The sequence below is a fragment of the Beta vulgaris genome, chromosome 4 (genome assembly GCF_026745355.1).
Source record: "Beta vulgaris subsp. vulgaris cultivar EL10 chromosome 4, EL10.2, whole genome shotgun sequence".
NCBI lineage: Eukaryota > Viridiplantae > Streptophyta > Magnoliopsida > Caryophyllales > Amaranthaceae > Beta > Beta vulgaris.
The window spans coordinates 5,764,233-5,770,232 of record NC_079205.1 but is presented as its reverse complement, the minus strand read 5'-3'; positions in this window follow the sequence as shown (position 1 = coordinate 5,770,232).

Sequence of the window (6,000 nt, the reverse complement as noted above, 5' to 3'; positions counted from 1 at the left end):
ATTTGGATGATGGTCCAATCTTGTATATGGGGAATGATTCTACGGTAAAGGCTAGAGGAATAGGCCAAGTAGAATTGTTGTTAACCTCGGGAAAGACTTTAACTCTCCGGGATGTTGTGTATGTACCGGAAGTTAGGAAGAATCTTGTGTCAGGAGGTCTCTTGAATAAGTATGGTTTTAAAGTTGTTTTTGAGTCGGATAAATTTGTACTTTCCAAGGGTGGTATTTTTGTTGGACAAGGTTTCTTTTGTAATGGAATGTTTAAATTTAGTATTGATAATAAAATTGGTACTAGTTCTATTTACATGCTTGATGTTTCTTCTCTATGGCACAATCGTTTATGTCATGTGAATTATCGTAGATTATATGACATGTCTAAAATGGGGTTGATACCTCCTTTCGATTTAAAGTTAGAGAAGTGTCACACTTGCGTGCTAAATAAAATTACAAAAAATCCTTATCCTAGTGTGACTAGACAAACGGTATTGCTTGAATTGGTGCATAGTGACTTGTGTGACTTTCATAGTTCACCTTCTTTAGGAAATAAAAAATATATTGTAACTTTTATTGATGATTTTTCAAGGTTTTGTTACATATATTTATTATTTACTAAAGATGAAGCACTAGAAAAGTTTAAGACCTTTAAAATCGAAGTGGAACTCCAACTTAATCAAAAGATTAAAAGACTTCGAACGGATAGGGGTGGTGAATATTATAATCCAAGTTATTTTAGTTCCATTGGTGTAATTCATGAAACAACCGCCCCATACTCACCTCAAAGTAATGGTATAGCGGAAAGGAAAAATAGGGTCCTAAAAGAAATGGTTAATACCATGCTTTCTAATTCGGGTCTTAATGACGGTTTTTGGGGTGATGCAATTTTAACTGCATGTTACATTTTAAATCGAGTTCCTAATAAAAGGAATAAGACTACCCCTTATGAACTTTGGTGTAATAAAAAGCCTAATCTCAATTACCTTAAGGTATGGGGTTGTAGGGCAATTGTCAAATTGACGGAACCTAAAAGGAAAACTTTAGGTGAAAAAGGAATTGATTGCATTTTTATAGGCTATGCGGTACATAGCAAAGCCTATAGGTTTTATGTCATTGAGCCCAATGACTTTGTCTCTATTCACTCCGTGATAGAGTCAAGGGATGCAATATTTGATGAGACTAGATTCTCATCGATTCCAAGACCAAAGGACATGATACCTAGTACTAGTTCCAATGTTGTAGATGACATTTCAATGATCATGATACTACAACACCGGAAATTAGGAAAAGTAAAAGAATTAGAAAAGAGAAATCTTTTGGACCGGATTTTCAACTATATTTAGTTGAAGGGTCAAGGGAGTCAATTTCGACTCAAATTTCATATTGTTACAATATGGAGGAGGATCCTAGGTCCTTTGATGAGGCTATGAAGTCTCATGATTCTGCTTTCTGGAAAGAGGCAGTGAATGATGAAATGGATTCTATAATGGGTAATCACACTTGGATTTTAGCTAATTTACCTCCCGGTTGCAAACCCCTAGGTTGTAAATGGATTTTTGTAAGGAAAAAGAAAATCGATGGAACCATACTAAAACATAAGGCCCGGTTAGTGGTCCAAGGTTTTAGGCAAAGATATGGTATCGATTACTTTGATACTTATGCTCCAGTAGCTAGAATAGCTACTATTAGACTATTGATAGCATTAGCTGCGATTCATGGTCTAGTAATTCACCAAATGGATGTAAAAACTGCTTTTCTTAATGGTGAATTGGAGGAGGAAGTGTACATGAATCAACCTGAAGGGTTTGTGGTTAAAGGTCAAGAAACTAAAGTTTGCAAATTAGTTAGATCTTTGTATGGTCTTAAACAAGCACCTAAGCAATGGCATCAAAAATTTGATGAAGTTGTGTTGTCTAGTGGGTTCAAAATAAATCAGTCCGATAAGTGTGTATATAGCAAATTTGATAATAACGGTAAAGGAGTTATAATTTGCTTATATGTTGATGATATGCTTATTTTTGGGACTGATTTGGAACAAGTGGAAAAGACCAAAGTCTTCCTTTCCTCTAGCTTCTCCATGAAAGATTTGGGTGAAGCGGATGTTATTCTAGGTATTAGAATAATAAGAGGGAAAGGGTCGTTTTCTTTATCACAATCTCATTATATTGAGAAAGTGGTCAAGAGGTATAATGAGTCAAATTCGACTCATTTTGCTACTCCTATGGATCCTAGTATTCACTTGGTTCCGAGTAGTGGTACTCCAATTTCACAATTGGAGTATGCAAGCTTAATTGGAAGCTTGATGTATGCTATGACTAGCACTCGGCCGGATATAGCCTTTGCTATTGGCAAGCTCAGTAGGTATACTAGTAATCCTAGTATGTTGCATTGGCAAGCATTGAGAAGAGTGTTAAGGTACTTGAATAAGACCTTGGATTATGTCATAACATACAATAGAGAACCTTCTATCTTAGAAGGTTACTCGGATGCTAGTTGGATTTCGAATAAGGAAGATTATTCATCCACTAGTGGTTGGGTGTTTCTTCTTGGAGGAGGTGCCATTTCATGGGCTCCAAGAAGCAAACATGTATAACGGATTCCACTATGGCATCGGAATTCATTGCTTTGGCTTCTTGTTGCCAAGAAGCGGAATGGCTAAGGAATGTGTTGAGTGAGGTGGACCTATGGGTGAAACCTATGTCACCTCTTGCTATCCATTGTGATAGTGCATCAACCATCACTAGTACAGAAAAGGCAATTTGCGTCGGATGTGAGACGCCTATTTGCGTCGGACTCCGGTGCGACGCCAAAGCCCTCGACGCAAATGACCCAGAACTGATCTGCGTCGTATGCAGAAACGACGCAGATGATTGAGCTATTTGCGTCGCACCTTGTATACGGTGCGACGCAGATGGGTCTCCCACTCTCCCCAGCCAATATAGAGCTTATGAAGGTAATGTGCGTCGCACATCTCCTAGGGTGCGACGCATATGAGTAATTTGCGTCGCACCTTGGTATACGTGCGACGCAAATTGAAATTTTTTTTTAAATTTTTTTGTTTTTGTTTTTTATAGGGAATAGAAAATTAAATTTATGAACGGACTGTTGCAAACGCCATTGACGGATTAAACGCCATTGAAATAGGCTCAGTTAGTTTGAACACAAAAAATCTGCTCTAACACAAAATAAAACTAAAAATTAATATCCAATCATTACTATACATTAAATTATGAGAAAAAAATTTACAATTACAACTTGAATTACATAGATCCAAAAAAAACAAAAAAAAACCGAAGGCTAATACAGTCTAAAATTATAAGCTAATCCAATACAACTTACGAGATTTTTTTTTTCAAAAAAAACCTCAAATCTGAATCTAATACTTGCATTCTTCAATCTGAATCTGAATTTAATAACCTCAATGTTCTTCAATCTTCATCCAACTACAGCCGCCGTTCACCTTCGCCCTTAAAAAAAATTAAATTAAAAAAACAAAAGGCCAAATAAATCAGATCTATAATTAAAAAAAAACGAAAGGCCAAACAAATCAGATCTAAAATTTACAAAAACGAAAGGCCAAACAAATCAGATCTAAAATTTAAAAAATGAACCTGTAAGTTGACAAGATCTTTCAGAAAATTTACAGAGAAATTAAATTCCCCAGTAAAAATTTGAAGAAGAAACTCATGTAAGATCTTTAAAACAGTAGAAAAAATGAGTGAAATCAAAGAAAAAGAAGCAGAAATTACATTTATAAGGAGGGAGAAATGAAATGCATGCAACTGTTAATCAAGAATAGAATGTTAGATAATTCCAAGCTAAAAAACGTAATGTTTTTGAGAACATTCACAACCAAAATATTCTTAGAAATGAAGATAAAAAAAAAGTGCAGAACTTTACCAGAAATACAAATGGAAAAAGCCAAAAAGGAGCTTTAATATTGTCAGCGATATGAATCCTTTATACTATAGGAAAAGAAGAAGAGATAAGAGAGAATTTGAAGCAATATGGTGGTTGGGTCTTCAGTCTTCTTCCCTCTTATACTTTGATGTTTCACTATTTTTGTATTAAGACCCCATGACCCCGTAGAGAGAATTTGGAAGGAGAGTGAGGGTGAGAGAATTTGGCAGGAGAGTGAGGGTGAGAGAATTTAGAGTGAGAGTGAGAAGCGGCGCGGTGAGAGTGAGAGAAGTTGAGAGTGAGAGAATTTAGGTTAAAGATGTTAAGGGGCGCGGTTATGATATGTGGGCCGCGGATCTGCGTCGGACCTCATGTCCATCCGACGCACATTGGGCTTTTGCAACGCACTAAAATACTATGCGACGCAGATAGTGGTGTTTTCCTTTTTCAAGGAGAACATGATTTGCGTCGTACGTGTCAGGTGGTCCGACGCACATAAGGCTTTTGCAATGCACCTATGGTACGTGCGACGCATATAGCTCGTACTGGTGCTCATTTACCCATGATGTGCGTCGCACTCTTCTTTGCATGCGACGCAAATTACCCTTTTGCGTCATTTCCGTTTCAGTGCGACGCAAATCAGGGGACGCAAATCGTCGTTTTTCTACTAGTGCATAGCTAAAGCATATAGTGAAGTCTACAATGGCAAGTCAAGGCACATTGGAGTTAGACATAGCTATGTGCGGGAAATGATAAGGAATAGTTGTATAACTATTAATTTTGTTCGGTCTAGTTTGAACTTGGCGGATACGTTTACAAAATAGTTGTCAAGGGAACTAGTGAACAAAATGAACAAAGGGATGGGTCTTAAGCCTATTGATCAACCTATGGTGAAGGAAAACTCTATTTGATGTCTAATACAACGTTAGATCTCAAATTCAAGGAGGATAGTACTTCTCTAAGAGGTTGGGAGCACTTGTTTAATACATCCCGAGGTTAGTGCTTGTTGTTATAATGATAAAGAGGTTGAATTTTATTCTTAATAAATCTTTGATAAGGTGCTCAATTGTAGGAGCATGTTCGGAAAGATTTACCTATGTAAGCTAGAAGTTTGGCCGCTTCATCAAGTCTAAGGCTTGACTTGGAATGCTTATGAATGGATATGGACACCAAGGCTTCATAGGTGTCGGAGGTTTTAAGAACCTAGTTTATGTTTGTGTGTATTAGTAACTTCAATAATTTGTAATGGTTATATGATTCAAAGCTTTGCCTATCATTATGATCTAAATTATTGTAAAGATTGCTTTTACTAAATGGAAATTCAAATCGTTAGATATTTCCATGATGCATGAACATGTGTGTTTGCGATTTATAGCAAGTTGAAAAACTTTTCAACATTACCCTATAAATGGGAGGAGGATTGTTGGAACATTTATATGGTAATGGGTTTGAAAATCATATGGGTATGTACTAGAAGAGGAGGAGGTCTAGTATGCAAAAGGCTAGAGTGCATCAAGTGGCAAAACGCATTGATAAACCAAGGGAAACAGAAGACTGGCCGCGAGTCGCGACAACCGTCGCGAGTCGCGACCAGTGGCCCGTCGCGAGTCGCGACAGGCGTCGTGGGTCGCGACCAGCGCCTCGCGACTCGCGAGCTTCTTCGCGAGTCGCGACGCGTCTTCTGCCTTGGAATGCGAAAAATTGCCTCGACGGTTTTATATCCGTTGTGATGCTTTGTTGATCATTTTAATGACTTTTAAGGTCCTTTAATCAGTAGATTGAAGACCTTTGATGAGTGATTAAGATGGTGGTTATGTGATTAACCTCTCTAGTCAATGAAAGGTTTATTCTTCCTATATAAACCTTGGGATTCCTATGAGTGAGGGGTTAGAAGAAAAAATCAGATTTTCTATACTCTCAAACACTTCTTGCTTTGCTTAAGAGAAACCTTGCAATCTTCTCTTGAGTGTTCTTCACAAATACAAAAACACAAGTTCTTGTTGATTCACTTAGAAGATCATCTAAGTGGATTGTTTCTCTCCATTGTATCTCATTAGTTATTTCGTGGTAACCCGGTGATCCTAGAGGGGCGAAATTAAACTAATA